Source organism: Emydura macquarii, unplaced genomic scaffold (genome assembly GCF_026122565.2).
Source record: "Emydura macquarii macquarii isolate MOO-44397 ecotype Brisbane River unplaced genomic scaffold, CSIRO-AGI_Emac_v2 contig_509, whole genome shotgun sequence".
Classification (NCBI taxonomy): Eukaryota; Metazoa; Chordata; order Testudines; family Chelidae; genus Emydura; species Emydura macquarii.
The window spans coordinates 283,970-309,394 of NW_027130646.1; the positions used below are offsets into that span (position 1 = coordinate 283,970).

At 45.6% G+C, this 25,425-nt stretch overlaps 1 long non-coding RNA gene across 1 annotated transcript; it reads right to left on the minus strand.

Moving 5' to 3' along the window:
* Positions 1-21,518: 21,518 nt before the first annotated feature.
* On the minus strand, positions 21,519-22,940 carry LOC137147185 (uncharacterized). The gene is made up of 2 exons (XR_010918163.1): positions 22,803-22,940; positions 21,519-21,887 (listed from the first exon to the last, which is right to left on the minus strand). It is a non-coding gene; the product is annotated as an uncharacterized lncRNA (long non-coding RNA).
* Between the last annotated feature and the right edge of the window lie 2,485 nt (positions 22,941-25,425).

Consider the following 25,425-nt stretch of genomic DNA (forward strand, 5'->3'; position numbering starts at 1 on the left):
TTTTAAACTTTATTATTGTACACAACTGAATAGAATCAAGAACAATGAGTTCTTAAAAAAGTATTAAAAAACAGGTATGTAAACACATGAATCAGAGTTATGAACATCTTCTTTCCTCTACTGGCTTGGACAGTAATATCAAATTTTCCTATCTTCCATTGATATGCCAGATATGTCACTCCTACAGAACTCAAAAATGTATTTTAAAACAACAGTTATACAATGTAATATTCCTTTAAACATCTGAACTATGCACACTTTTTGCACTTGTACTCCTTGTGCTCAGCATGTAGGATTTCTTCATTTATTCCTCCAGGAATGCAGGGAATACATGCCCACCTCTTACAAGAGTCACACTGGACCTGTGATAAGTAATGATGAGAGTATGAAATCACTGACCAGATAATGATAAATGTAATTTCTCTTGACTGGTACTACTCCATAACTAATATTAATTATACGTATAATCATTACTGAGGAGATTGCTCTCATCATTGGTGACAGAGTACTGTACTCGCATTAATACAAGAATACTGAGCCTTAGGTAGGGTATGGGGTGGGGTGTATGTGCAAGTCTTGTGAGATTGCTCCATTATCTTAGTTTGTGTTTTCCAAAAAAACGAACGTAACTTACATATTTGCTCCAACATGGGGTGTGTGTTCCTGAGGTGTCAGTAATATTTAGGTCATTTAGACATTGAGCTGTGCCACAGACACAGTGGAAGGGAACCCCCCCCATGAAATCCACAATGGCCACAGCTCAGAAGCCACCCTGAACTCAGCTCCGTACACCACCCGCCACACAGTGGATGGGCACCTGGCCTGAGATAAGCATCCCTGCGCTGCTCGAGGCCTGCCCCATCCCCAGCCAACCCGCCATGGACTGCCATACCTCTTCTTCACTGGGTTCAATGACGTCAGCCATCTTTTAAAAATAAGGGTCATGGTGTTCTATTACTAAGACTCATAGTCACACAGTAACATTTTGAAAGAAAAGTTACGGCCATCAAATACACGTACCGTTCAATTATCTGGAACTTGGTCTGGAAATAGCGCTTCCCGTCCCATCATTACTAACATTGGTGACATTTGGGTACTCATGTTTGGTTTTGAGCGCAGTGAAAACAGAACGGGTGGAAGATACTCATCCCAAGTATTAAGTTTATCGCCAACACACTTCGCCAGTCCTCTGTTAAGAAAGGTGTTTGATTTATTTGTAAAATAAAGCAAGGGTTAAATCACTGTTTTTGGATTCAATGTATACATAACCAAAGTGGTGCACGGAGGATACATTATAAGAACATCTTTACTGTACACAATAACCGAATGTGCTTTATGGGTGTGCTATCTGAGACGTTTCCCGAGGAACTGTCAGGACACAGCTGCTGTGCAGTGTCGCCTTACAGCATTGGGACACAGTAGATAGACTGTGTAAGTGTTGAATGGTGCGATTCACCTTCTCGCATGGTCCGTCCAACTTCCTTTTGGCATGTTCTTGCTTACATTCCCTAAACTTACGTTTTGATGGAATTGTTTGTGCTTTCAACAAGTCCGTTTGTTTGAGGGTGATAGGGGCTGGTGAAGCTACGCTGAATGTTAAATCTATTGCAAAGTTCAAGGTTCAACTGTAAGAGAAATATTAAACAAATCTATGTAAATATACACCCATTACAAGGAATGCTACTTTTCCTAGTACGCATAGCTGTTATCTGCTACTGCTTAGCTGTCCTATCCGTGCTGTCAAAAGTATATCCAGCAATAACATGTTGTGGATAAATAACTTTCTGTCACAGGATACAAAAGACCATGGTTACCTCCCAGGAACTGAATGTCTTCGAGATGTGTTTCAGATATGGAGTCCAATGCAGCTGATTGTGGCAACAGAGACCCTAATTACCCTCAGGCACTTCTTGAGGCCAACACCGACTGCAGGGACAGAGGGTGCATATGGAACCCTTACTCTGGGACGCAAGATTTATTTTCTGCTCCCCAGGAACTCTGTGCGACTGAGGCCGGCGGGTCCCACACGGCCTTTGCCAGCTTAGGGACCCTGTCATGCACGGCGCAAGGATTAAAGGCAGAGAAACCTTGCATGGCACGGAAAGTAAAACCGAAATGATACATAATATTACAGTGTGAAATACTGCATTTCAGTATTCAACAGTGCATAGTACAGGACAAGTAACTAAGTACGCACAAATAATCACAGCTAAGATGTAAAAATTGAAAGTTCTTTCCAGAGTATGTGGTCTGATACGTAGAGAAAAGTTGCCGTTAGCACTGAACATTGGCGTACTGTCAAGTACTTTGCAATGGCTATGAGCTTGCACTGGAAGTAGAACTCAGAACGTGCTGAGAACAGGGAATGTCTTTACCCACACCGTTGCCTGCCCAAGAAAAGATGGCTGGTTACGCAACCTTTCAATGACCAATCCACATTCCATAAATATTATCAGGGAAACAAAAGTATTCTTCATCATCAAGCATCAGAGACATGGAAGACTGTTTTAATACACAGTAAGAAGAACTCCTGAAAGATATCTGTACCGTATTATTAAACTCTGATCCGCGATCTGTCAGAATCCGATGAGGACATCCATATTTAAGGAACAATTTCCATATCTTCCTTGCCACCACAGAAGAAGACTTATTTCGAAGTGGAAATGCTTCCACCCATTTTGAAAAATAATCTACCACTGTCAGAATATATTTGTATCTTCTCTTTGTCTCAGGCATTGGCCCTATTAAATCCATTCCAAGCATTTCCCACTGACGAGTAACCTATGTGCAAAGGAACAGGTGTGAGTCATACTTTTTATGTATGGTACAGACCGTTTTGGAGAAGCCCATTTTCACTATGCTCCTTGAACACAGTTATGTGGTTCAAAGAGCCACTCCAGCGTAATGTTCTGTACCACTGTGACAACATAAAGAGAAAGCAGGAAGGAAAGATATGAGATGTGGGAAAACGGAAACGAAGGCATGAATGGGAGAAGAGAAAAGATAATAAAACCCAGTGTAACAGGGATCCCATGACAGCTTATAGAAAAAAATTATATTTATCCCCGCTATCCATATTCATAGCACACGTTGCATAATAAACAAGGTGTTTTCGGACACAAATGTGGAACAGGACTCATGATACCAAGTACTGTTGGACACTGTTCTGAAAGGATGTGAGAATGATTATTAAGGGACATGGACAGGAATGTATCTCCCAGAGAGCCTGTTGTCATAAACAATCTTAGTTCCAGAGGGATAGCCGTGTTAGTCTGTATACAGCAACGAGAGTTCTGTGGCACTTTAAAGACTAACAAATTTAATATTTGAAGACATTAGCTTTCGAGAGACTTAGCTCTCTTCTTCAGATGCAGTAATACAGAAAATAGGAAACACAGAGGTATCTTATATGATTTTAGATTTTAGAACCCCAATGGCCATCACCTACAGTCCCCAGCTAAAATCTTTTCAACACATAATTAAGGATCTACAACCTATCCTAGCAGATGATCCATCTCTCGCTCAGGCAGTGGGCAGCAGATCCATCCTGGCTTACAGACAGCCACCCAACCTGAAGCAAATACTTACCAGCAACCATACACCCTACAAAAAATCCTACCCAGGGACCTATCCCTCAACAAACCCCATTGCCAGCTCTGCCCACACATCGTCTCTAATGACATCATCACTGGTCCTAACCACATCAATCACACCATAAGGGGCTCATTCACCTGCATATCCATTAATGTCATATATGCCATCATGTGCCAGCAATGCCCCTCTGCCATGTACATTGGCCAAACTGGACTATCACTACTCACAAGGATAAATGGACACAAATCAGACATAAAAATAACAACATCCATAAACCAGTGGGAGAACACTTTAATTTCCCAGGGCATTCTGTCTCTGACCTGAAAGTTGCTGTACTTCTCCAAAAAAACTCCAAAAACAGACTTCAAAGAGAAACTGCTGAATTAGAATTGATCTGCAAACTTGACACATTCAAACTGGGTTTAAACAGAGACTTGGAATGGCTATCTCACTACCGAAGGTAAATTACTTTGCTCACCCATTCTCACCTTCTACTCAATGGTCGTCATTAGGTCTTAAGTACCGGACTCCACCTCCCCCGGACTCCACCTCCCCCATTGTTCTCAATGCACCTGGAAACATATAAGATACCTCTGTGTTTCCTATTTTCTGTATTACTGCATCTGAAGAAGAGAGCTAAGTCTCTCGAAAGCTAATGTCTTCAAATATTAAATTTGTTAGTCTTTAAAGTGCCACAGAACTCTCGTAATCTTAGTTCCAGAATGACAATGAAAGGCCATATAACAATTGTTATGCACAGAATGAGAACTCTTAAAGATTCACCTTAATGCTTTTCAGGGTGGTATCCGCAGTCAGTCCCTTTTCTAGTCTCTGGCAATCCGGACACTGTGCAACCTACATTAGATCAAATAGTATGATGACAGTAACCTCATTTCCCATGTACAGAAACAGTTTGCATTTTTCACTCTAATTACATAAATCATATTTCTGTGATATTATAGAACATACCCATTCTGCTATGTCATTGGTCATCCCTGGCCAATAGTATCTGGAGCCCATAGCAAGTCTAGTTTTGTGAATTCCTTGATGTCCACCCTGTGGACTGGCATGATACTGGGTAAAAAGATCAAACGCTTCCTTCCTGGTGCGGACAACAACTACCTTTCTTCCTTTTGAGGAATGAAAAAGGGTTCCTCCTGTTAATCAAAGAACATAGACCTATTAGTGCTGCAGTGAATGTAGCATCATGACAGCGAACCTTTTCTCTAAACAGAAGAGGATAAGATTGGGCTAACAAATGGTAACTGGGACAGTGCATCAAGCGGGTGGATGCAGCCCAGCTCCCACAGAACAGGGTGCCTACCACCCGCATCACAGCTGGGAGAAGACACAGTGCGTGAAGTGGTGGCGCACGCCTTCCACAGTAGCTGGCTGCTGACACACGCCACAAAGCTGTGAGCTGGGCACGGCTGGGCAGTGGGCTGCTGCCACAACACTTTCCAAGAAGTAGATATCCGCCACCCGCATCCCCCTGAAGTCTCGTTTGCAGCGGATGACCCCTGGGTGTTTCATGTGGGTACACGTAGCAGTGATGGAGAATAGATGATGCAGTTAACACATATTTATTTCCATCCCCTACATAGGTATTCAGGTACTTGTACCTGAAATGTATGTTGAACAATGATTGGACTGTCAGAGGTATGTGTAGTACACATGAGAACTTATTACTTGCCTTCCAAGGAGAACTTTGTAGCAAGTCTACGCAGACAAAATCATTGTCCTTTACTTATCCCTTCTGGGTATTTCTTGGTGGTCTTATATGCGAAAACCTTCGCAATTTTTTCCTCAAAGGATGTTCCTGAGTGTTCATTGAAATAAAGGTTTAAATTGTGAACAGGTGCATATTTTATTAAATCTATGATCTATCCATATCAGCAGCAGACTTGTGCTATTATGAATGACATGTACAGTACTGACATATAAGCAAGGAAAGGCAAATTGTACAATGTTTGGACAATGATAACAGATACAGAAGGAACAACGAGAGTTCTGTGGCACTTCAAAGAGTAACTAATTTAATAACAACAGACATAAGGTTTCCATAGACTTCAGCTGTCTTCCTCAGATGCCGTAATACACAGAGTAGGTAACAGGGAGGCATCTTATAGAAATCCAAGCACATTGAGAACAGTGGTGGAGAGGTGAGGGGGGGAAAAGGGGGAGGGGAGTGGTTGAGTCTGGCACTTGAGGCCTGATGACGATATGGTATGGATTGATATGATGTCCATTTCTTTGCACTTGGATAGGAAGATGATGTCTGTCTGTATCTGTGCAAGTTTTTCCATGGAGTGTGTGGATTTACATTTCAAACGGCTCGACAAGCTACACCACTTCTCCCATCACCTCTGCCTTGCTGAACCAAAGGCACCCACAGCCGAAAAGAAAACTCTGACATTAAAATCAAAGAGGCCGACAAAGGATGCGCCGTTGTCATCATTAATAGATTTGATTATGAACAGGAGGCTGCCAAACAACTTTCAAACACCATTATCTACAAGCCACTACTATCCGATGCCACTGAAGAATACCAACATAAACTAAAACATGTACTTCATAAACTTATTAAAGAAAGAAGGGATAAAAGCTACAATGACACACCCCCTGAGCCCAGACCAGGGTAATTCTATCTGCTACCCAAGATCCAGAAATCTGGGAATCCTGGATGCCCTATCATCTCAGGCATTGGCACTCTCAATGCAGGTCTATCAGGCTATATTGACTCTCTCCACAGGCCCTATGCCACCAACACTCCTAGCTATCTTCCTTATACCACTGAGGTCCTGAGGAAACTACAATCCACCACTGATCTCCCATAAAATACCATACTAGCCACTATGGATGTGGAAGCTCTCTACGGTAAGATTCCACATGAAGATGGACTTCAAGCCATCCCAAACAGTGTCCCAGATGATGATATGTGACACCTGACAGCTGAACCTAGAGACTTGGTCCTGACCCACAACGACTTCAAATTTGGAACCTATCTATAACTCCAATTCAGTGGCACAGCTATGGCACCCGCATGGCCCCGCAGTATGCCACCATTTGTATGGTTGACCTTGAACAACGCATCTTCAAAACTCGTCCCCTAACACCTCTTCTTTACCTACGCTACATTGATGACGTTTTACTCATCTGGACACACGGGAAAGAGTCACTTGAAGATTTTCACGGGGATTTTAGTGATTTCCATCACACTATCAACCTCAGCGTGGACCAGTCCAGACAAGAAAACCACTTCATGGAGACAAAAAAAAAAAAGAAAAGAAAAGAAATGGATGTGCACATTAATACCACCCTATACCGAAACCCAGGTGACCACAATACATATCTTTATGCCTCCGGTTTTCAACCAAAACACAGAACACGATACATTGTGTAGAGCCAAGCCTTAAGATAGAACCGGATTTGGTCTGAACTGTTAGACAGACACAAACACATACAGGATCTGTATGAAACATTAGTAAAACTACAATACCCACGTGGAGAAATCAAGGAACATCTTGACAGAGCCAGACAGGTACCCAGAAGTCAGCTACTACAGAACAGACCCAACAAAGAAAAGAACAGAATACCACTGGCAATCACCTACAGTCCGCACGTAAAATCTCTCCAACACATCATGAAAGATCTGCAACCTATCCGAGCAGATGATCCGTCTCTCCCCTGGGCAGTGGGCGGAAGACCCATCCTGGCTTACAGACATCCACCCAACCTGAAGCAATTACTCAGCAGCAACCATACAGCCTACATAAAATCCTTCCCAGGAACCTATCCCTGCAACAAACCCCATTGCCAGCTCTGCTCACACATCATCTCTAATGACATCATCAGTGGTCCTAACCACCTCAATCACACCTAAGGGGCTCATTCACCTTCACATCCACTAATGTTATATATGCCATCATGTGCCAGCAATGTCCCTCTGCCATGTACATTGGCCAAACTGCACTGTCGCTACGCAGAAGGATAAATGGACACAAATCAGACATGAGAAATGAAAACAACCATAAACCAGTGGGAGACCATTTCAATTCCCAAGGGCATTCTGTGTCTGACCTGAAAGTGGCTGTACTTCTTCCAAAAACCTATAAAAAAAGAATTCCAAGAGAAACTGCTGAGTTAGAAATGATCTGCAAAGTTGACACATTCAAACTGTGTTTAAACAGAGCCCTTGAGTGGCTGTCTCAGTATCAGAGGAAATTCCTTTTCTCACCTATTCTTACCTTCTACTCAATAGTCGTCCTCAGTCCTCAAGTACCACCCCCCCCTTTTTCCCCTCTTCTCTCTCCCCCATTCTTCTCACTGTGCTTTGATTACTATATGATGCATCTCTGTTACCTATTTGGTATGTTACTGCAGCTGAGAAAAAGAGAGCTGAAGTCTCTAGGAAGCTTATGTCAGCTATTATGAAATTACTTAGTATTTACATAGCCACAGAACTCTCGTAGTTTTTGCTGTATACAGAGTAACACGGCTACCCCTCTGGAACCACATACAGAAGGGAATAATTTCCATAAAGTTCAAGCTTTGGCGTGATACACAGTAAGGCTGTATTTGATCAGTACAGATGATATTTCATTCCCAATGCTGAGGTGAGCTATAAGATGCTCAGCAAGTACGGTCACAGTATATCGGCATATGAAACAGAACAGGCAATGAATCTTGCTGTGTTAGAAACCAATATGTTATGTATTAAACAGAAAGAGAGACATAATTGGAAAATAGTGATGTAAAACTTTGGTTAGAGTGACATCTGTGTAAAGTGGACACGGGAACCTGTAGACTTTAAGTTACAGACAGACTTGTAACCATCACAGTGACAAACACTGTGTGTTTCTTTTCCTTCCTCTGTATCATACCCGGGTATCATTGGCTGTTGGTTTCCCTGTAGCTTGCAGTCTGACAACATTGATTTGAGCACTGTAATAGAACATTCATAGGTTAGATGTTTCTGACAAGGGGTGGCTGAGGTGCTGTGGCCTGCTTAGTGACAGGGTTCATAGTACATGATCGTACTGTTGCCTTTTGATTGTAGAGTCAATTACTCTATGGTTTGTAATTAGGATCCCCTGGGAGGCTAATATTATGTCCCTAATATGAGGGGGAAAGGAATCCAATACAGCTGGCTGTATTGGAAAGAAACCTTATTGAGGACACCTGAGAAAAGAATCCAGATGTTCAGAAAGAACAGCAAATATGGTAGACGTTCAGATTTGCTTGACCTGTAACAGTTAGGCTGACTGAAACTCCAAGAAGAAGCTTACAAGAAGTGGAAGCTTGGTCAGATGGCTAGGGGAAACTTTAAAGATATTGCTCGAACATGGAGGAAGGAAATCAGGAAGGGCAAGGCAAAATTACAGATTCAGCTTGCAAGGGACGTGAAGGGTAGGAAGAAGGTTTTGTACAGGAATGTTACCAAGAAGAGGAAGATTAGGGAAAGTTTGGGCCCATTACTGAATGGGGGAGGCAACCTACTGACAGAGGATGTGTATAAAGCTGAGGTACTCAATGCCTTCTTTGCCTCTGTCTTCAAAGACAAGGTCAGGTCACACACTACTGCACGGGGCGGCACAGAATGGGAAGGAGGTGAACATCCCGCAGTGCTGAAGGCAGAGGTCCAACACTATTCCGAAAGATTGGTCATGGTGCCAGAATCAATGCACCTGACGGTGCTCAGGGATTTGGCTGATGTGATGGTTGATTTTAGTACCTGAAAGGGGGTCCCAGGGAGGATGGAGCTATGCTGTTCTCACTGGTGGCAGATGACAGAACAAGGAGCAATGGTCTCAAGTTGCAGTGGGGGAGATCTAGATTGGACATTAGGTAAAAGTTTCTCAATAGGAGGGTGGTGGAGCACTGCAATGGGTTACCTAGGGAGGTGGTAGAATCTCCATCTCTACATGTTTTTAACCTTTGGCTTGACAAAACCCTCGCTTTGATTATTTATCTGAGGTCAGTCCTGCTTTGATCCGGGGGATGGAGTAGCTGAACTCGTCCAGTCCCTTCCAACTGTATGATTCTATGAGCATGTAGTCCACTACCCCGCATTTCAACCTTACATTAGTTTGTAAAATGTGGAGAGTGCAGGTCACCACCACAACATTTATCCTGTCACATCCGTACAGTAAACCCTCTTCTTACCTGCCATATTGATGTTGAGCAGAGTAACTTTGTTATGCCTTGGACAGCTGGTTTGAAGATAACAATTGCCGTCAATGGTACAGAATCTGTGAAAAGGAAACCCAGTGTTACATACAAAGGTCAGCATACAAATGAACAGAGGCCTGGGAGCTGTTTTGAAAGCATAAAGGAACCACTAAGTTTCTGTGAAGGTCCAGGAATGGAGGGGACACAGTGCTGATGAGAACTAGGCATGCCAGGATACTTATTTAAGTGGAGAATGCTAAGTAACTGAGGGAAGCATCAACATAAACCACTTTTCAAAACACAGTGTGTTATAGTTCTCTGTGCCCAACTTTTTACTGAAGCTTGGATCCGCTTTCTTGTGAAGGTGTATGCTTTGCAGCTTCTGCATACCTTTCCTCATCGGTGGTGGCAGGATAAACAGTTAAGACCGGGAAGCAGTCTCTATCCATTAATCGCGATCTTGTGGACGTGTGGCAAAGAGGCATGTTCAAATAGGTGGGCTGTGGCTCAAAACACCAGGCTGCGTAGTTGCCCTGCACGATGCTTGCGCAAGTGTCATAGTTGTAATTGGTGTCATTGGTAATAGCACTGCTAACAGTCCCCTGGAGGAAAATAGTCTCTGAGGACCACATTGTGCATTGACAGCTGCCTTCGTACAAAACTTAGTGAGCATATAACAGAACAGTTAAATATGCAAACACTATAAGTCTCACAGCTGAAAATGCATTAATGATAAACATGTCTGTTCAGCAAAATAGGTTTTTTAAATGTAAGAACCTTCCTTACATATGTTATATTGCATGCTTACAACGCAATACTGAAACCATACAGAAAGCCAAGATTAAGGGGGCTTTTGGAACCTGCTTCTGTGGAGCACTGATGGTCCAGAGGGATGGTTCCCCCCTGACACTGGGGATGTCACCCACAAACAAACCGGATTTTTGAAAGACAGGCATTCTATGTGTGGTACTTCAATGTCATCTACTCACGAATGCCTATATGGTTTCAGGTTGTTTTGGGCAGGCCGTGGTTCTTAAGGATTACCGCCAACCACTGAGCATGGCGAAACTTCTTAAAGAATTATTTTAAATGCACTTACGTGGTGGTGCACTCACAAACTCCGGGATTGAGCCTGACGATGAGAGCTGACTGTGGAGTCCTCAGTCAATTCAGAGGGGCTGGTGTGTGCTGGCAGGGAACTTCTTCATGCAGTCGTCAGGGGCCTTCTCGTACCAGGATTTCCTCCTCAACAGAAAAGGATGCAATGGTCAACGTGCACATTAACAAAGGCCAGCAAAAATACAAACTTTGGTCTCCCACCCCAGCTCCAAAAAAGACTGACAGCAGGGCAGAGACAAGGTAGTGACAGTCTGTGCAGTCCATGCAGTCTAGTAACAAGGATCCCTGGGACCCGAAGGGGTCAGTCCCAGCACCATTTAACTATAACTTTGGATCTTTCCTAAAATACACGCTGCCAGCCAATCCTTTAGTAACTACAAGCAAAGATGTACTATAAAAAGAAAGAAAGAAACCATGAGCGAAAGGCGAAAGGGGTAGAGCAAATAAAAAACACGCACCCGCCCGAGCAAGTCCCCTCCCCAATCCACAGCTGCCACCGTCGGGCCCGGAGCTCCGCCCTCTCCCGGCAATGGCAAAAGAAGTGTTGACAGCAGGACTGGAAGTCAGTCATCCTGGAACATGATCCGACGGAAGAATCTTGCGCTACAAAAGTAAGTTAAGGAAGGTAGAATGAAAAGTCACAGTAAGAACAAGAGTAAATTGGCGCCTTCTATCTGTGTGTAGCGTCGCAGCCCGCCGTGGCGGAGGGGAGCAGCTATAGCCGTAACCCGGACCCCAGCCGGGCGCTCTTCCGCATCCTGACTGGGGGGGTGGCGTGTGCCCTCCGAGTGGGTGACGGGCTGTACTGAGCCTGCGCGGAAGAACGGCGCATGCGCAGTGACATTTTCTGAAGCCGCTGCCCTCGCCCTGCCCTTGCTGGGAGTCCAACGGCGTTGCCCGCTGTTCAGAGGGGCAAAAAAGGGGCAAAGGGGGCACCCTGGAGGGGGGTGGGCAGGGTGTAATCAGGGGACACAGTGTTACTGGTCTGTGCTGTGCAGCCGGTGTAGGCGGGAGTAGGAGAGGGTCTGAGGACCAAAACCAGGGAATCAGCCAGGGTTAGCCCGGGGGGGCGGGGGAGGCATTGTCAGCCCGTTGCAGAGGCAAAACCCCAGCCCAGTGTGGGGCAGAGGGGGTCACAGTGACCCCCCCCTGGGATGGGCCACCTGTGACCTGCCCTGTTTTGTTTCTCTCTGTCTCAGGGAGACTCGGCTCTTACAGGCACAGGCATCCCAACACCTGGACACATCACACTACAGGGGGACGGATTCCATGACAGAGTGCCACACCTTTGACGTCTGCTCCTTCGCAGATGTTCTATTTTATCTTCACTCTGAATACTGTTACCAGGTCAGCATGTCCCTGCATCATCGCTGTGTGGCCGCGTGTCAGCGTGCCATGCAGTACTTCTTTTAATTGCAAATACTTACCCTCAATATATGTCTTTAAGGAAGTGGTATCATTTTTTTGCAAGGATATCTGCCTTTTTATTATTGTACTTCCTCTTCTTCTTACTGTGACTTTTCATTCTACCTTCCTTAACTTACTTTTGTAGCGCAAGATTCTTCTGTCGGATCATGTTCAGGATGACGGACTTCCAGTCCTGCTGTCAACACTTCTTTTGCCATTGTTCCAGCATTTCACCGGGAATAGTAGTGAGCGTGAAGTATCATTCAGGGGCAGCTCCCTGCAGCTCACACCAAGTTAGAAATAAGCATGGATTAGGGTTAGGCCATAGGAATGTAAGTAATGTCCTTGGGGGTTACTCATACATATTTATAGCTCATCATAGAAAGCTGACACATACATATAAACATTATTATCTATCGTAGCAAACCATGACTGTACAAGAGAGACTTTGCATGTCAGATTTCATATGATATTTATTGTAAGTCAAGAATATGGGTTCAGTAAGATTACAAATGGTCATTGATAGTCCACAGGCTATCACAATACTATACTTCTGGAATATTTGATAATTAAGTTCGGCTCACAGTCAAGAGTATGCGAAAAAGCAGTAATAAAATAAACAGTTGCAAAAGGCAATCCCCATGTTGTCTCTCTAATATCCTGGGCTACACAGCTACAATTAACACTGCGTACAACCATGGAAGATATCGATTTTAGCCCTCTGAAATGGAAACTCCATGACATGAAGAAAAAGGAAGCAAACTTAAGAGTGACTACTTCCTGAGCAAATGCAAGACATAAAACACCATCCCCAGAAGTCACCATCTATAACTCTCTGAACACTGCATACAATTACAAATATGCTGAGGACCTCTGCAGATGGACTTCAGAGAAACTGAAGACCCACTAACCCCCTCTTTTTATCCTATGAGTGCAGAGATGTTAGTGGGCCCACTCTACGTTGAATGGATCTTACAATAGATGGAGTGATAGATACGCTGGAAGGTAGGGACAAGATACAGAGTGACAGACAAATTAGAGGATTGGGCAAAAGAAATCTGATGAGGTTCAACAAAGATAAGGGCAAAGTCCTGCACTTAGGACGGAAGAATCCCATGCACAGCTACAGACTGGGGACCGACGGGCTAGGCAGCAGTTCTCCAGAAAAGGACCTGGGGGTTCCAGTGGACAAGAAGCTGGATATGAGTCAGCAGTGTGCCCTGGTTGCCGAGAAGGCTAATGGCATATTGGGCTGCGTTAGTAGGAGTATTGCCAGCAGATGGAGGGAAGTGATTATTCCCCTCTATTTGGCACTGATGAGGTTTCAGTTGGAGTATTGTGTCCAGTTTTGGGACCCCCACTACAGGAACGATGTGGACAATTGGAGAGAGTCCAGTGGAGGGCAACAAAAATGATGAGGGGGCTGAAGCACAAGACTTCTGAGGAGAGGTTGAGGGAACTAGGCTTGTTTACTCTGCAGAAGAGAAGAATGAGAGGGGATTTGATAGCAGCCTTCAACTACCTGAAGGGGGGTTCCAGGGAGGATGGAGCTAGGCTGTTCTCAGTGGTGGCAGATGACAGAACAAGGAGCAATGGTCTCAAGTTGCAGTGGGGGAGGTCTAGGTTGGATATTAGGAAAACCTTTTTCCCTAGGCGGGTGGTGAAGCACTGGAATGGGTTAGCAGGGAGGTGGTGGAATCTCCATCCTTAGAGATTTTTTAGGCACGTCTTGACAAAGCCCTGGCTGGGATGATTTAGTTGGGGCTGGTCCTGCTTTGTGCAGGGGGTTGGGCTAGATGACCTCCTGAGTTCCCTTCCAATCCTAATCTTCTATGATTCTATGAATATGTGCTAACTACTTATGCTAAACCTTGTATTTAGCTGTGATGCTGGGAATACTTTTCCCAGACCTGAAGAAGAGCTCTGTGTGACTGAAACCTTTCTCTCTCACCATCAGAAGTTGGTCCAATAAAATATATTCCCCTCACCCACCTTGTCTCTCTTTTATTCATATGTATTTTGCATTTGAAAGTATGCCAGTGAGAAAATTGTCACTACCACAATCAGTGTGTATTTTGTGAGTATGAGTCAATGTTGCTAACTCAGGATTTTATTGCAAGTCTGACAATATTTGGTGTTTTTTCTTAAAGCCCCAGCCCCTGGAGTCATGTTATTACATGAGAAGGTCAGCTTTAATTTTTAAAAAAAGTTTCAAGCCCTCATGGTTTCAGAGAAAACTTTGAAAAGGTAACCAGAGTGCACCTGAAAGGTGCAGAAAGCAGAAGACAAAAAGAACTTTTGTGATGTTTTCTGAAGTGATTTTGGATGCTTGGGGATGGCCATGCTGATGAGTGTTTGCAGAGCAGCAGGAGTGGTGGGGAAGGTGGATTGGCATCCCTGAGCTCCTGTACTAGATAAGGACTGGCTACAGAGCTTCCTTCTCAGAGAGAAACACACCAGCTGTCTTCACTTTAGGATCCCTTTAATGCTCTGCCAGAAATAGGCCTGGCTGGGGTTTGCTTAAATAAGGTATTTTTATGCACAGCGCCATGTGGTGGCTGAACAGCAAAATCACAGTTTTCAGCCAATGCATTCAGAGTCCTCATAAAACGTTCAATATTTTCACCTGGTTCTTCAATCCTCTGGTGAAAACATGCTCTTCCATAACCCTCATTTCTCTGAGGTATAAAGTATGTATCAAACATAGCCACGACCCCTTCTATCATCTTTGTGACTGTCCTCAGTAAAGTCAAAGGACTTGAAGATCTGCTCTGCCTATTTCTCTGTAGCATAAATTAAAGGTACCTAAATGGTTCCATTTTCCTCATGGAGTTTTGCAGTCATTTAAAACCTTGCGCAATGCTGCTTCCAGTCTGTCCTGTTGGAAGGTCTGTCAAAGCTGCCTGAAATTCTCTGGAGGCATTGAAAAGTGGCATGTTGATGAGATCCCGCAGCCTTTGTTGCTTTGCTCCTTCTGTTCTCCTCTGGCCCTAGTTCAGTTCTGACACCAAGTCATGCTCCTGTACCACATGTGGCCTGGTTACAGAGCTTCCTTCTCAGAGAGACAGTAAACACATCTGGTGCATGTATACGAGCCTTTAATACTCTGCTGGGTCTGGCTGAAGTTAGCTTAAGTAAGGTATTTTACACACATTGTCACCGAGTCGCTGAACAGTATACTGCAGTTTAGCGGTCCAGTACAGCTGACAGGGGCATAGAAGCACTGGATTTGTAGAACGGGACAGAAATGAATCTGAAAGTTGCTACTCAGTTCTCAGGAGTTACACAGAGATATTGCCCAGACTGTAACGGGAGCTTCTCAGGTGGGGTTGGGGAAGTCATCATGAGACCAAGGACTGAAAGGGCCAGGGCACTAAGGGCCTTGATCCTGAAAGGTGCTGATTGTTTTCAGTGGGAGCTGAGAGGAATGGGTGTTGAAGGCACTCAGGCTTAGATCCACAAAGGAACTTCAGTGTTGCGACACTGAGCATTGCAGTGCCTAATGTTCAGGTGCCCAGAAAATCATCAGAATGACAATGAGATCCACAAAAATGAGGCCGTTAGTTAAACTGAAATGAAAAGGTCCAGTGTCAAAAGTGAAATCCCTGCAAGCTGCATGGAAACTTTTTAAAGACACCATAATAGAGGCTCAATTTAAATGTATTCCCCAAATTAAAAAACATAGTAAGAGGACCAAAAAGGTGCTACCGTGGCTAAACAACAAAGTAAAAGAAGCAGTTAGAGGCAAAAAAGGCATCCTTTCAAAAGCGGAAGTTAAATCCTATTGAGGAAAACAGAAAGGAGCCTAAACTCCGGCAAGTGAAGTGTAAAAATATAATTAGGACGGCCAAAAAAGAATTTGAAGAACAGCTAACCAAAGACTCAAAAAATAACAGCAAAAAAATGTGTAAGTACATCAGAACCTGGGGCCACAGGACGATTGAGATGCTAAAGGAGCACTCAATGAAGATAAGGCTATTGTGGAAAAACTAAATGAATTCTTTGTATCAGTCTTCACGGCTGAAGATGTGAGGGAGATTCCCAAACCTGAGCCATCCTTTTTAGGTGACAAATCTGAGGAACTATCCCAGATTGAGGTGTTATTAGAGGAGGCTGTGGAACAAATTGATAAATTAAACAGTAATAAGTCACCAGGACCAAATGGGATGCACCCAGTTTGAATTAACTCAGATGTGAAATTGCAGAATTATTAACTGTGGTATGTAACCTATTATTTAAATCAGCTTCTGTACCAGATGACTGGAGGATAGCTAACATGATGCCAGTTTTTAAAAAAGGCTCCAGAGGCAATCCTGGCAATTTCAGGTCGATAAACCTAACTTCAGTACCAGGCAAATTGGTTGAAACTATAGTGAAGAACAGAATTATCAGACACAGAGATGAATGTGATTTGTAGGGGAAGAGTCAACATGATTTTTGTAAAGGGAAATCATGCCTCACCAATCTACTAGAATTCTTGGTGGGGGGTCAACAAGCATGTGGACAAGGGTGATCGAGTGGATATAATGTACTTAGATTTTCAGAAAGCCTTTGATGAGGTCCCTCACCAAAGGCTCTTAAGCAAAGTCAGCTGTCATGGGATTAGAGGGAAGGTCCTCTCCTGGGTCAGCAACTGGTTAAAAGACAGGAAACAAAGGGCAGGAATAAATGGTCAGTTTTCAGAATGGAGAGAGGTAAATAGTGGTGTCCCCCAGGGTCTGTATTGGGACCAGTACTGTTCAATATATTCATAACTGATCTGGAAAAAAGGGTAAACAGTGGGGTGGCAAAATCTGCAGATGATGCAAAACTATTCAAGATAGTTAGGTGCAAAGGGCGTGCCAGGGATTTATAAAAAGACGATATATTTTCTGTCTCATTATTTAATCCTTTCCTAATGATTCCCAACAGTCTGTTAGCTTTTTTGACTGCTGCTGCGCATTGAGTGGATGTTTTCAGAGAACTAGCCACAGTGACTCAAAGATCTTTCTTGAGTGGTAACAGCTAATTTAGACCCCATCAGTTTGTATGTTTTCTTGGGATTATGTTTTCCAATGTGCATTCCTTTGCATTTATCAACGTTGAATTTCATCTGCCATTTTGTTGTCCAGTCACCCAGTTTTGTGAGATCCCTTTTTAACTCTTTGCAGTCTGCTTTGTTGCGTGCAGATCTGGTCCCCCCATCTCCAAAAAGATCTATTGGCATTGGAAAAGGTACAGAAAAGGGCAACTAAAATGATTAGGGGTATGGAAAAGCTTCCATATGAGGAGAGATTAATAAGACTGAGACTTTTCAGCTTGGAAAAGAGACGACTAAGAGGGCATATGATAGAGGTCTATAAAATCATGATGGGTGTGGAGAAAGGAAATAAGGAAGTGTTATTTACTCCTCATAACAGAAAAACTAGGGGTCATCAAATGAAATTAATAGGCAGCAGGTTTAAAATGGACAAAAGGAAGTATTCACACAACACACTGTGGAACTCCTTGCCAGTGGATGTTGTGAAGGCCAAGATGGACTAGATGGCTAGATGGACCATTGGATCTGATGTTTGCCCAATGTGGCCATTCTTATGTTCTTATGTACAGAAAAACAGCATCAAATGAAATTAATAGGCAGCAGGTTTAAAATCAGTAGGTCTTGCCAGTGGAGTGAAGGCCAAGATGGACTAGATGGCTAGATCAGTGTGGCCAAAGAGGTCCCAAGGTCAGTATCATTACAGGTATTCCCATTTTATGGATGGGGAAACTGAGGCAAAGGGAGGCGAAATGACACATCTTAGCAGCAGAGCCAAGAACTGAACTCACCTCTTCTGTTTCCTACTAGAAATGTGCAATCCACTAGGTCACGCTAGTAACAATGACTAGAAGTCCTCAGAGCAGGTTTGTGAGTCTGTAATTTACAGTGCATTCTTTTTGTAAGAATCACATCCGTCCTGGATGATTTGATTCTTACAAGCGGTGCGTAGGTTAGTATAGGAATGATTTGGTCCCAGTGGTTTTGATCACTACATGCGGCTGATTCTTATGTCACTGATTCCCAGAAACGGAGTGCACTGTGATTATTAATATTGATGTAGAAACATCCGGTACACAGCTACATCAAAGAGAAATTCAGTGGAGCCTTGGTATTTTAAAGGTGTTTCCATCATCTGTCCCGGCAGCACTTGGCCAGTGAAAGAGTTAACGGTAATTTAACACGTCAGGCAATTTCCTTTTCATTCTTTAGCCAACCACAGCATAATGTTACCGCTGTCATAAAAAAAGCCAGAAATCTTTGCTGCAGTCAAGGCGATAATGCAATAAACCCCATCAAAGTCCCAGGGAGTGGCAATCAGGGGACATTGTAAAAGTCTGCCCTTGGCTGGATTCTGGTGTCTTGTTTGTAGAAGGCGTGGGCTGCTTTGAGACCTGGTGTGCGCTTAGGTGCAAGGGAGCCAGCCGGCCTGCACCCAGAGAGGTGAGCTGGGCGTGAGCAAGAAGCCGTATTCCCTACCTCCTGGGCGAGCGGTGGAGATCAGTCAGTTAACAAAGCGCTTCTAAAGATCCGGGCTAGTTATGAATCAACAGCTTGGCTCATTCGGACAGAAACAGCCTCCCGGGGTTTACTGTGCCCCCTTTCAGCGTCGGGGAGCCCCACTGGGTTTGCGAAGTTAGGAGGGCTAGCGGGATGGTGTCTTGTCCAGAACGCTCTTTACTCCTCAGAGATGATTGTGGGGCTTGAACGTCTCCCAATGGATAGCTGGGGTGAGGCAGGATGGTGCAATGGTTAGGGTCCTTTCTCCCTCGCTGCCCCTCACACGCAGGAGTCATTCCCTAGAAGTACCCACAAAACCACCTCCTCCCAACTCTCCTTTGCCATGATGCTTACGTAGGCCGGCTGGGAGGGGAATTCAAGCCTCTGGAGTCCAGCCACTGCCCCAATCTCGGGGTCCCTCAGCACACTCTGAGGACACAGCCCTTCTATCTTGCACACCCTCTGAGCCTTGGAACCCGCTGGCCAGCCGCCCCGCCCCCCCTGGGTTCAGGGCTGACCCTTCAGACTCCTAGGTACTTACCCTTCTCCCAGAATGCCACCCCAAAGTGTGACGCTGCTGGTTTCCTGTGAACACTCAGGCCGCTCGCCAGGCTTTGCTCCGATTGTAGCATTGCTGCTCTTCACTTAACAGACAAAGCACAGCCCCTGCAGAAAACAAGAAAACCAGTCTATAAAGGGACTCAACTAACTGGGAGAGAGCCATTTTGCATCGGATTAAAATGCGGGAGGCAGGCGGCAGGAGTGTTATACTTGTGAAAGAAAAGACTGGCAGGATCTTATTCAGGGGGACAAGGCAACACACCACGTTTATTGTACATGTAAGAACAGGGGGACAAGGCAACACACCACGTTTATTGTACATGTAAGAACAGGGCCGTATTATCTATTAGGCACAGTGCCTAGGGCCTACGAAACTTTCAGGGCCTACGAAAATAATTTTAATATATAATTTTTTATTTTTATATAAAAAACTATTTATTAATAACTTAAAATCAAATTAGTTATTTCGGTCAGGCGGCCTATGAAGGCAAGTGTGCCTAGGGCCTACGAAGGTCTTAAAACGGCCCTGTGTAAGAATATCAAAAAGCAGTCACGTTCACACACACATTCATAAAGTTCTGCAAGCTGCTGTGATATAAGGACCAGTCCTTTTATGCGTTGCTCGAGCCAGCCTAGTGCCAACAGTGGCCTCTGTCAGTCGCGAATCCGATGCTCCAAGATGACGATTGCAGAACGAGACCCAAAGTTTCCATGTTTTTACCCATCTGTGATACTTGCTGGCTCTCCTGTCAGTCTATGGCCTGGCTGTGTCCTGCTGCCCCTGGGTTCAGTATAGTTGTTAATCACCAGCTAATTGCAAGCAGGACTAGACTCTTATTTCTATACTTTGTTTGTTCCCAGGGTGGATCCTTCTGTACTTTAGGGTCGTTGATAGGTTTTCTTCGGCCTTCAGGGGCAGGATGGCAGCCGGTGTCTTTACTCCGCTTTCTGTTGTCAGAGCAGTTTCGGTTGGTGTCTTTTGATGCCCTGCACATACATTCCTCACTCACACAAAGGGAATTCATCAAGATATTTTTCAGTTCAATAGTGCAAGTTTCAGGACAGAGCTCACTTCAGGAAACTAACAGGATGGAGTCCACTTATGCCCCACTAAACAGCGCTGTACCATTATCGTAACAGGGAAGGAAACATTTCTCTCTATCTCACTTCTACAAGAGAACAAGGAGTCGACAGCTGATTTGTGTGCACAGCTCCTGGGGAGGGCTCACAGAGGCAGGGTAGGAGTGGAGGGGCGTGGGTGGAGGACCCTGCCTGCCTGTGGGAACTTCTGGTAACTTCCCATCACTCCCAGCGCCCATCAGGCACCAGGAGGCAGCGTCTTCTCCCAGCTAGAGCAGACCCGGTGTCGCGAAGCTGTTTTCCTGTGAATGGATGATCACTGGGTGCCAATCGCTCCCCCTGGTCTCTGGCCTGACCCAGCCTGGCTCACTTCTGGCCTGGGGGCTCTCTGGGCACGGAGGTTTCCCACGACCCAGTCATCTCACGACGTGATTTCACAAAATCACGGCTGCAGCTGGAGCCCCCCCAGCCGTCGCCAGCCCCGTCTCCGGAGCCTCCACTCTGCTTTTCGGGCGCCCCCTGGGACTCCTGGCTGTGCTGGCTGGGGTGGTGCGTGACTTTTTTGGCAGGTGAGGCACAAATCACTAAAGAGCTACCCCCTGCCACGTATAATGTAATCGCTGTTTGGAAGGAAGAAGCAGCAGGTGGGCCTGGAAGCAGGAGCCGTCGGAGCCGGGGGGCAGAACTCGAGGTGCCTTGGGGTGTCGGCGTCACCTCCTTCTGCCCATGCAATGGGGCTGCTGGAGGGCGGGGGGCCCAGGCCCCGTCCCCACCGGCTGCAGACTCCAGGCCACCCAGGCTTAACAGCTGCACGCCCGCCATGGCCTCACCATGCCGTGGTTATCACAGCAGTGCCCTTCTCAAATGACCCCTGGGCGTGGTGAATTGCCGTGGTAACAAGGCAGCTCCGTGAGGCCCCGTCCACCACGCCACGAGGTGAGCCTCCCGCCACCCCAGGTGCTTTGAATTTCCGGGGCCGGCGCGTCGCTGAGGCGGGCGGACGAGTTTTGTGACATTTAAGCCAAACCACAACATGCCCTTTCACCCGGCGCTATTTGGCCATTCCGTAAAAAAACCCCAAAAAACCATGAAAAATGGGAATTCTGGGGCCGGCGGACGAGCCGCCCTGGCTGGACATCCAGGGGTGGCTGCCCTTGAGAAGATCAACAACCGACCAGGAGTGCAAAGCCCAGGGTGCGAGGGATACTAAGGAAAACACAGCTCGCCCTCACACCGAAAAAGAGCAGTGTAGCAGACTTGGGGCGGGGGGGAGGCTTTACTGGGAAGAGGAAAACCGGACGAGCTGCGTTCCCCGATGCCTCTACATGACAAGTCCGCCCTGAGGGCAGCTTGTCCTCTGGTCATTGCTATTCTTGTGTATGAAAGCATGTCTTGGAGCCAGTCCTTCTCCTTTGCAATCAGCTGCCGTGATCGGGATCTGTTGGAAAAAGATTCCAATTGAGGTTCGTTTACCCTGCACCAAAAAGAGATCCAAGCAGGTAGTTGGGCAGTCTCCAAACTTTATTTCTGCAGAGGTCAAACACTTCCCAGCAAGTGGTCAGTGTGAGACCCCGAAGGCATGCTCTTTTGCATATTTATACAAACAAGACAAAGAAATTACATATGCATAAATTCTTGATGTTTATAGGTATATTCAAATTATTACTACTATTGCTATTGGCTTATACTTTTCTACTTCTACTAATTATAAAGGTATGCATAACAGATAACATGTTAACAGAAGATTTCAGCTTATCTATCAAAGTTGCATGGTCTATCTCTCAAGGCTGTGTGACTAATTAAAACCAGTTGGGGCTGTCTCCTCGCCTCCTCTAGGAAACCTTTCTCTGACCCTGGCAGAAGTTTAAACACTATAAGGACAAAACAGAAGGGGGGGTCAAGCAGGCAATTATTTTCCTTCAGATCCCAGAGAGGTCACCCTAAAGTTTACCCCAGTGAGTGTCTCCTGCCATTTTATCAGGTACTGTTGCTTGCTTGATAACACCTCCGTGGAGCAAAGATAACCAGAACCATTTGTGCTTAGATGGTGCTTTTCCACCCAGAGCTCAAAGGGGAGCAGGCCAGCTCTAACCACTAGCCCCCTGTGCCTGATGCATTCCCCATTGTGCCACTACAGCGCATGCGAGGGGTGCAAAGCACTATCCAAACAGCAGCTTGGCGGGAGGCAGCCTGGTTCAGTGCACAGGGGGCCGGCCTGGTACACAACCTGGCTTTGAGTCCTGGCTCCCGCAGGTGACATGGGGAGCCATAACATGGGGGGTACTAGAGCGAGCATTTAGCCAACAAGCAACGGCAGAGTCAGCAACAGAACCTAGGCGTCTTGATTCCCAACCTTCTGCTACTCTCCTTGACTTCAATGCACAGCAAAACCCTCTGGCCTCTGTTGGGGCATCCCGGGTGAAGTCGATTCCCCAGGTGAGTGGGGTAAGGACTGACAGATTAGACAGAAGAGGCATGAGCAAGCTGTTCTGTGACTCCTTTATCTCAGGCAAGATACAGAGCAAAGGAAAAGTGCCCAGTGGGTGGGACTGCATGTCTAATCATTGGCCAAGGGTTGCTCAGCCATCTGATCTTTGAAATGAAGAGCTCGTGATTGTCTAAGCTGCCCCCCATGCAAGCACAGCCAGCTCTTGGTGTGTTGCTCAAAGTGCTACTCTGAGGGTAACGAGCGCTGATTGAAATGAAGCTTGGTAAACCACAGCCCTGAGTTCCTGGAAAGCATGAACACCTGTGAGTGTTTTACTATTAGCTGTGACCCAAACTCCCACCCTTCCCAGCGGTGTATCTGCTCTGTTAAATGCTTGCTTGAAAGTGCTGAGAAGAACTTGGTTTTTGTTTGGTTTTTCTAGTGAGGTATGTTCTCTGCTGATGTTTTCATGGGTTTTTCTGTTGGGAGGTGGGCTGGGCTGGGCTGGTTGGTCTCTTACATCTAGAGTTTAGGCATAAATGTAACTTGCTTCAAAACTGCTTTTTGCATCTACACGGGGGCAAGTCACTGTCAAGGATGGTAAACAATGTGCACTTTGTTCCTGTACTTTGCACCCGGGGATACTTTGGCATGTAAAGACTGGTGCAGAAGGCCCTTAATCTGTAGTTCGTAGGATGGTACTTGCAGGTGAAGGAAATCACTTCATGCAGAAAAGGGGGAGGCTGACCAATATTTGTATTCCTTTAGATAAAAGGAAGGGGACGCTTTAATAGCATTGCTCTCAGGTTTTCTGCCTTCAAAGGGCTGTAGAAACTGTGGCTCAGGGGCCATGGAGGCTAGTAACCTAAGATGAAAAGAAATAATTTTTACTCCATTCTTGAACGTTTCCCTGGGACCTGGCTTTTGTGTGTTTTGTGAGTGTCACCTGCTCTTGCTGCTTGTGATCCAGGCTGCCCAAGGTTGAGCTGGTGTGTAACTGACTGGTCTGGTTTCCCTGTCCCAGCTGAATAGAAGGTAACAGTAATCAGAGAATGCGAGGTGCAGCCGTGTTAGCCATGCAGCGCGTGTGGTGAGGATGCTCTATGCCAAAGGGAGAGCAAGTTCTCCTAGTCGCATAAAAAAAAACCCCACTTCTGTGAGCGGCAGAAGCTAGGTCAGTGGGAGACGCTCCCCTGTGGCATTTATGCTGCTGTCATTTATGTTGCTTATGTTTATTCACACCCCTGGGTGACACACATTATGCCAGCATAAATTGTAGTGTAGACATAGCCTTAATTTCCTCCCCCAGTGAAAGGGCTACTAGGAATAGCTTATTGATCAATAAGAGCTGGCTAAGAGAAAAGCCAGGAGAGTGGCTCCAGGAGTGGAAAACCTGCCTTACAGAGAGAGACTCCAGGAGCTGCTGTGTTTAGTTCAACCAAGTGAAGATGAAGGGGTGACTTGATGGGTTTACAAGTATTTACGGGAGGAACAGAAATGTAATGATGGAGGGCTCTTCAATCTATCAGACCAAGGGGTAACCTGACGTAATGGCAGGAAGCTAAAGGAGATACCTTCAGACTGGAAACAAGGTGTAAATTTTCAGTAGTGAAATCTATCACTCACAACTTTTAAATCCAGACTGGGTGTTTTTCTGAAAGCTCTGTTCTTCCTCAAACAGGGATTAATTCAGGGCAGTCTTCTGGCCTGTGGTATGCAGGAAGTCTGACTATCCCCCTGGTCCTTTCGGGCTTTACGACTTCTTCCCCTAGGTAGACTTGAGGGATTTGGGCTCACGCCGTGGTTGCATGTATTCAGAGAGTTTAGCAGTGTCCCCATCTCTGAAAGGGGTAATGACCCAGGAAGAAGTGATCCAATGACTGGTCTACAGAGAACTCTGGGCCTGGTGTTTGTTGCTTAAAGAGTGTCTCTCTTAACTCAAGAAGTAGAGGCTGATGTGTGTAGACAGGACTGTGAATTCAGAGTCCTGTCTAAGATCTGCCTGCAGGAGAGCTGACGATCAAGCTTTTATCCCCATTCCACAGCTCCCGGGGGAGACTCACCCCTACCTCACAGGGGTCTATAAGGCTGAACCTGCTCATGTTCAGAATGAGATTTGGGAGGCTGTGATACTGGCTAATGTCACCCAGCCAGGAATCCGCTGGGTCGAACTCAGGGGTCCTCAATAGTGTGACTCTCGGGGCAAGGGTCAGAAGATGTGACCAGTAGCGACTAGTTTGATTCACAACATGGGCTAATACAAGAGGGGTGGAACACAAGCATCTGGGGTGGCTGTAGGATGGAGAGAAACTCAGAGCTAGGGTGGAAACCAGTAAATCTTGAAGGGAGACTGTGGGGGGGCTCAGCTCAGAGACTTGCAAGATAAACCAAGTCCGAGGTGGGTGCATGGCTTGTGTCTCGCTGAGATGTTAGAACATAAAAGCTGCAGGTACCGCAGGTGGTTTCCTGGTGTGTCTCTCTTGAGTTTTCATGGCGCACCGGACTAGCATGTTCGCCCTGATGCTTGGATCTGGAGAGCTCCCGGCAT